This window comes from Myotis myotis, unplaced genomic scaffold, assembly GCF_014108235.1.
Source record: "Myotis myotis isolate mMyoMyo1 unplaced genomic scaffold, mMyoMyo1.p scaffold_m19_p_3, whole genome shotgun sequence".
NCBI lineage: Eukaryota > Metazoa > Chordata > Mammalia > Chiroptera > Vespertilionidae > Myotis > Myotis myotis.
The window spans coordinates 134077791-134086296 of record NW_023416335.1 but is presented as its reverse complement, the minus strand read 5'-3'; positions in this window follow the sequence as shown (position 1 = coordinate 134086296).

The window sequence follows — 8506 nt, the reverse complement described above, 5'->3', positions numbered from 1 at the left end:
GATGCTAAAATCTTCAACAAAATGTTAGCAAATCACATCCAGCAATACATTAAAAGATCATACAACATGACCAATTGGGATTTATTCCAGGGATGCAAGGCTGGTACAATATCCAGAAATCAATAAATATGATAGATCACATAAACAAATTGAAAGACAAAAACCACATGATCATTTCAATTGATGCAGAAAAAGCATTTGACAAAATTCAACACGCTTTTTGAATAAAACTCTCAGCAAAGTGGGAATAAAGGTATACCTCAATATAATAAAAGTCTTATATGACAAACCTATAGCCAACATCATACTCAGTGAGAAAATACTAAAACTATTTCCCCTTAAAAACAGGAACAAGACAGGGATGCCCACTTTCAGCACTCCTGTTCAACATAGTATTGGAAGTGATAGCCATAGAGGTCAGACAAGAAGAAATAGAAGGTATCCAAATTGGAAAAGTATAAGTAAAACTGTCATTATTTACAGATGTCATAATATTCTACATAGAAAACCCTAAAGACTCCATAAAAAAACTACTAAACTTAATACATGAATTTGCTAATGTAGCAAGATATAAAATTAACACCCAGAAATCAATGGCATTTTTATATACCAATAATGAACTCACAGAGAGTGAAACTAAAAAACAATCCCATTTATCATTGGAGTAAAAAAAAAGTTAAGATTCTTAGGAATAAACTTAACTAAGAAGGTAAGGGGCCTGTACTCAGAAAACTACAGGATGTTGAAAAAAGAGATAGAGGAAGATATAAACAAGTGGAATAATATACTGTGTTCATATATTGGTAGATAGAATCAACATCATTAAATGTCCATACTACCAAAAGCAATCTATAGATTCAAAGCAATCCCCATTAAAATACCAATGGCATATTTCACAGATCTAGAACAAACTCTCCAAAAATTTATATTGTATAATATAAGATCCTGAATAGCTGCAGCAATCCTGAGAAAGAAGAACAAAGTTGGAGGGATCACAATACCAGGTATCAAGCTATATTGCAATGCCAATGTTCTCAAAACTGCCTGGTACTGGCACAAGAACAGACATATAGACCAATGGAACAGAACAGAGAACCCAGAAATCGACCCAAGCCATTATGCTCAATTAATATTTGACCAAGGAGGCAAGAGCATACAATGAAGTTAAGACAGTCTCTTCAATAAATTGTGTTGGAAAAATTGTACAGGTACATGCAAAAAAAATGAAACTAAAATGCCAACTTACACCATACACAAAAATAAAATCAAAATGGATAAAGACTTAAACGTAAGATGGGAAACCATAAAAACTTTTAGAAGAAGCCATAGGCAGCAAAATATCAGACATATCTCATAGCAATATATTTACCAACACATTTTTTGGTTGATTTTTCTTTATTAAATGGCATTTAAATATATAAAATAAATATAAAAAATATAAGTCTTTGTTTTACTATGGTTGCAAATATCAAAAAATTTCTATATGTGACACGGCACCAGTGTTAAGTTAGGGTTTTTCAAAATGCTGACATGCCGAGCTCAAAAGGTTCGCCATCACTGTCCTAGGACAATGGAAACCAAGGAGAAAATAAACAAATGGGACTATATCAAAACAAAAAGCTTCTGCACAGCAAAAAGACACCATAAAAGAACAACAAGAGAGCACACTGCATGTGAGAACATATTTTCCAATGTTACATCCGATAAGGGGTTAATCTCCAAAATTCATAGGGAACTCATACAACTTAAGAAAAGGAAGATAAACACTCCAATCAAAAAAAATGGTCAAAGGACCTAAATAGACACTTTTCGAAAGAGGACATACAGAAGGCCAAGAGATATATGAAAACATGCTCAAAGTCACTAATCATCGGAGAGATGCAAATCAAAATGACCATGAAGTACCATGTCATATCTATCAGAATGTCTACAATCAACAAATCAACAAACTAGGAATGCTGGAGAGGATGAGGAGAAAAAGGAACCCTCTTGCACTGCTGGTGCAGCCACTGTGGAAAACAATATGGCATTTCCTCAAAAAATTAAAAATGGAACTTCCATTTGACCTAGTAATCCCACTTCTAGGAATATATCTGAAGATATCAGAAACACTAATCAGAAAGAATATATGCACCCCTATGTTCATATCAGCAAAATTTACAATAGCTAAGATTTGGAAACAGCCTAAGTGCCCATCAGCAGATGAGTGGATTAAAAAATGGTGGTACATTTACACAATGTAGTACTACACTACTGTAAAAAACAAAGAACTCTTACCATTGGCAACGGCATGAATGGACATAGAGAGCATTATGCTAAGGGAAATGAGCCAGTTGGAGAAAGATAAATATCACATGATCTCACTCATTTGTCGAATATAGTGAACAACATATGAAACTGATGAAGAAAAATAGATACAGAGACTTAGAAGCATTAAACCGACTGTCAAACCTCAGAGGGAAGGTTGGGGAGGGTGGGGAGAGTAAGAGATCAACCAAAGGACTTGTATGCAATGCATGTAAGCATAACCAATGAATACAGACAGTAGGGGGGTGAGGGCATGTGCTGGGGGGAGGGAGTGGCTGGGGTAAGTCAATGGGGGAAAAAGGAGACATATGTAACACTTTTAACAATAAATTATTTAACAACAAAAATGAATGCAAAAAAATTAGATCAACCTCTCATCATAAAAAAATAATACTAACATTGACCTAGTTCTCTTCAAATGAACTTGGCCTTTATACACATTCTTTTTAGTTTATTTCATTTGGGGTGATTTTTAAATTTAGAACAGAAGATTTGTCCCTACATCTTATCTTCTAATTTGGTGTAGTTTCTTTGGGTAACCCACTCTATTATTTTGCTTTCAAATGGCGGACATTGAAGATGAACCTGTTACACAGTAGCCCTCCCTCTCCCCCCCCCCCCATCCAATTATCAGGGGATGCATTCCAAGACCCCCAGTGGATGGATAGATAGTACCAAACCCTATATATACATACCTATGATGAAGTTTAAATTATAAATTAGACACAGTAAAAGATTAACAATAATTATTAAATGTAGTCTCTCTCAAAATATCTTATTGTACTGTACTCACCTTTTTATTTAAAGGGAAGTCTTTATGGGTTCTCTTTATCATATCAAAATTGCCAGTATGATTACTCTTGTACTTGTGTGCCATTATTAAGTAAAATCAGGGTTACTTGAACCGAAGCCCTGCAATACCACAATATGATAACCAAAAAGGCTATAAGTAACTAATGAGTGGGTAGAGTATACAATACGGAAAATGGGTGATTCATGTCTAGGTCAGAACAGAGCAGGAGAGTGTAAGATTTCATTATGCTACTCAGAATGGCGTACAATGTAAGACATTAATTGTTTATAACTGGAATTTTCCATTTAATATAGTTAAATCTTGGTTGACTACATGTAACTCAAACGTCAGAAAGCAAAATGGTGGATAAGAGAAGACTATTGTGTATGTGTCTTTTAAAAATGGAAGCATTTCCCTTCATGTTTTCAGAAAGTTTATTTAATTTAAATTAAATTAAATTGCTGATAAATTTGACAAGTGCTTTTTCTGCATGTATTGATAACATATTTTGGTTACTTCTTTTTTAAAAATCTTGATTGTTGAAAGTATTACATATGTCTCCTTTTTTCACCCATTGACCCCTTCTAGCCCTGACCTGCCCTTCAATCCTCACCCCAGGATTTCACCACCCTATTGTCTGTGTCCATGTCTGTGTTATGCATATATGTATACAAGTTCGTTGATTGATCTTCTCCCCCCTCACCAACCCATCCCCACTTTCCCTTTGAGATTTGGCAGTCTCTTCCATGCTTCTTTGTCTCTGGGTCTATTTTGTACATCGGTTGAGAAGGGATAAATGGGGGAAAAACGGGGACATATGTAATACTTTCAACAATAAATATTTAAAAATTTTTAAAAAGAAATATAAGTATGGCACTCTTTTTCCCCCTGCATAATAGATATTTATGTGAATGCTAATAATGTGTAGAGTGTAGTTCTAAAATAACTTAAGATAGAAAGAAAAATAGTATCAGGCATTTTACCAATTTTCTGTGAGGCATAATAAAGCTAATAATTTTTATATATTTATAAAACTATTGAAATATATATATAATTCAATAAGATTTAAATTATTGAAGAATAACTATAGTGACAAAACCATCTATTTCAAGGAAGATTAAAATGAAATTCATTTATGTAATGTAAAAATGGCAGGATTACATTGTGTATGTATGAAAATACACATTTACACAAAATTTGAAAATTCACTTAACTTGCAACCAATTTCCCCAATAAGAGGAAAAATTAACCATCCATATTAAACCATACACTAAAAGTAGTTTATATCTTATCTTCTTTCATGGGGTTTATCAAATTAGTACTCTGGAGTAGATCTCCAGGCAAAATTTAATGTATGTTTAATATTAATCATTTGAAAGCTTATCACCAGACTTTTTTTTAAGCAGCTTAGAGTACATAGAACACTTTTTAACAAACTCTTATAATAAATCACTTTCTTTAATGTAACTGATGAAGATTGAACTTTGTGTGTGTGAACATCATGTACAGCAAGAGGATTTATTGTTTTGATGTGACCAGATGGATTATGCATGTCTTTGCATATCATTAAATATAAATTTAGGTTGGCTAATGCTCTTAAGGACACATGAGAAAAAATAACACTTTCACAACCATAGAAGAGTATTATGCACACTAGTGAAATATGCTGAACACTAGCTCAGTGTATTGTTTTAAGCTAAGAAATGTAATTGCTAGGTTAATGTACTTTTGAATTCCCAATGTTTTCCACATGACATATAATCTGTGGACTTTTTTATTCTAGTTTTTTTTTTCCTTAGAATCTACACTAATAAAAGAGAAAGATGCAAATTGACTGTACCTTCATGACACACACCAGCCAATCAGGAGTGGGTATGCAAATTAGCCCAACAAAGATGGTGGGTTAATTTGCATACACAGGCACCAAGCAGCCGGGGGCAGGCAGGATGCAGGTGTTCTACACAGCCCCAGCTGCTCCGGGCCTCTGGCCAGTGTGGGAAGGCAGAAAGGCGGCTCTGGGCCTGAGAGAAGGCGGTGCCGGCAGCCAGGGGAAGGAAGGCCCATTCTTGCACAAATCTTTGTGCATTGGGCCTCTAGTAAAATGTTAAGTTCAGTGGCAGTTTAGGGATTAGTACCTGCTGCAGGTCCTGGTTATTTGGTTGACACACACATTTTTTATTTTATTTTTTTTTTTTATTTTTAGCAAGAGTAGCAACAGCAATGGCAACATATGGATCTTTGGCTGACTGCACTATAGAAAGTGACTGGCCAGTTACTGCTATCTTATATTGGCGTCCATTGACTTGTCTGATGGGGGCTCCCTAGGAAACCTGCCCAGATGGATGCCATACTCCTTTGATACACTTGTCATTGTCAAGAATTTGTTCAAGTTTATATGTCTAAAATAAAATCCTGTTTAAGTTTCTGATGATTTCTTCCACATGTGAAGATTTTTTTAAGATACAGAACAAAGGCCAAAAAAGAATTTAAGTCGAGGCAAAAGTGAAGGTTCAAAAGATCCATTGGCTGGCTCACATTTGATGAATTGTTAAACTACAGATTTCACAATGTGATAGAGAATTCATTTTTCAATGTAGTAGATGAATTACAAATTCTGCCAAAATGAAAGAACTCTTCCGAGATGACAAGTTTATACCAATGCTGAAAAGATTAGTAACTTTAACCACAAGAAATTTTATTTACAAGTAATACAAAGTAAGAAACAAGCTTATTTCTATTTTGACAGCAATGAATGAGCAGAACATTTTAAAAGAATATTACTTTCTTTTTTAATGTCTAGACCTAATTTCCAGAGACTAACCACAGTGTAAGATTTAGTATATCAGGCAGGGTTAGTTGAGATTGTAAAAATTTCAACTTCTAATGTTAATTCCTCTGCAAATGCCCATTTTGCCAGGCTATTCTTTGAGACCATCAATGACAAAAATTTATTACTTTCTAGGGCAGGCTATTGGAAAGTACCTCCTTGTCTTTGAGGGAAATCATTAGCCCTTTAGTTTAGATCTAATCATATCTGTGGGGACCATTGTACCTGATCCCACTCTTATTAGTCTACTTTCTAAATATTTGAAAGCAACCATTTTCTACTGCTTGCCATCTTGGGTCATTTCAACTTTAGGCTAGCAAACTCAGCATTTAACAACAACAAATATATATATATACACACACGCAGTATATATACATTCAGTTTGCATATGCCTCTCTTAAAGTGTGATCCTTCTAAATAAGTAAAATTCAATGTAATCTCACTGTTGTGGACTATAACTCATTCAGTAAATATAAGCTAAAAATTTTAGTAGATAATTCAAACATTGCACATGGTAGATTCAAGGAGACAAACTCCACAGGACATCCCAGGAATATAAAAATCCGGAAGGTCACTATGCATTCTTCCTGCCTAGAAAAAAAAGAGTGCCTTATTTCTACCTTCCTGAGTAGTGACACAAGTCTCTAGACCCACTATTACATTTGTTAGTTAACGTAGGAAACTCTTGTTTCTATTCTTTACCCTCACAAACCTTACAGTCCAATGGGATAACAGTCAATAAAAATGGATGGTAGTAAATAATCTGGTTAATGCAGAACACATTCACTCTCTTTTATTATGGAGGCTTGAGTTCTCCAAAGTCCCTAGATTTCTTTGGTTTATCATCCTTTACAACAGGGAAAATTAACCTAAAGAAATCATGCCTATTCTATTTAACCTTTCATTTTTGTAGTTTCTTCATCATTCATTTATTTCACAAGTATTTTTACTTGCTTACTAAAATTATGAAAGTTACTCTCACTCTGCCTTTGTAATATTATTTTTCCTGATTGTTTTCCCTCCTTTCATTCCAATTTTCATTTTTCATTCTATATACTCATATTTTGTTTAATATGAAACATCAACTTTTTTTAAGTTCATATCACCTATGCTTTTTTATAATTATGCTTAATTAATTTTATTGAAAACAATATACAAATGCATAAAGCTTTAAGTATACCATGTTTTTAAAGGTGTTTTGAAATATCCTAAATATCAAAGATTTATATGAACCATATCTTGGCTATTGTAAATAATGCTGCAATAAACATAGAGGTGTATATTTCTTTTTGAACAAGTGTTTTAGATTTCTTCAGATAAACACCAAGAAGTAGAATTGTTGGGTCACATGGTAGTTATATTTTTATTTTTTTGAGGAAACTCTATACTGTTTTTCATAATGACTGCATAAATTTATAATTCTACCAACAGTGCATGAGGGTTCCCTTTTATCCACATCCTGGCCACCACTCATTACTTATTGCTTTTTGTTTTTTTTAAAGAAGGGTTGTCTTTTTTATTTTTTTAAATATATTTTATTGATTTTTTACAGAGAGGAAGGTGCAGGGATAGAGAGTTAGAAACATCGATGAGAGAGAAACATCGATCAGCTGCCTCCTACATACCTCTTACTGGGGATGTGCCCACAACCAAGGTACATGCCCTTGACTGGAATTGAACCTGGGACCTTTCAGTCCGCAGGCTGACATTCTATCCACTGAGCCAAACCGGTTGGAGCTCGCTACTTACTGTTTTAATGATGATAGCCAGCCTGACAAGTTTGAGGTGATATTTCATTGTTTGCATTTACCTGATTAGTTATGTTGAGCATCTTTTCATATTCTGTTAGCCATCTATATATACTCTTTCTAAAATGTCTACTTAGGTCATGAGCCCATTTTTTTTTGGGGGGGGGGTGTTGTGTGTGTGTTAAGTTGTATGAGTTTCTTATATATCTTGCATATGAACCTCTTATTGCTGTATCATTGGCAAATATCTTCTTCCAATCAGTCAGTTTTCTTTTCATTTTGTCGATGGTTTCCTTCAGTGTGCAAAAATTATTTAGTTTGATATTGTCCCACTTGTTTACTTTTTTTTGTTTCTCTGTCATGAAGAGACATACCCCAAAATGATATTAGAAGGACCAATTTCAAAGATTTTCATACCTATATTTTGTTCAAGGGCTTTGATGATTTCAGGTCTTACTTTTAGTGTTTGATCCATTTTGAGTTTACTCTTGTATATGGTATAATAAAGTAATCCAATTCCATTCATCTTCATGTCTTTATTCAGTTTTCTCAACACCATATTAAAGAGAAAGTCTTACTCCATTGTATATTCTCACATCCTTTGTCTTTGACTAAATTACCATATAAACATGGGCTTATTTCTTGGTTGTCTATTATGTTCTATTGATCTATATGTTTCTTTTTATGCAAGTACCAGGCTATTTAATTACCATATACTTGTGGTATAGGTTACTATCAAATAATGTGATATCTCCAATTTTAGCCTTCTTTATTGATTGCTTTGGCTCTCCAGTGACTTTTGTGGTTCCACACAAATTGTAGTGTTATTTG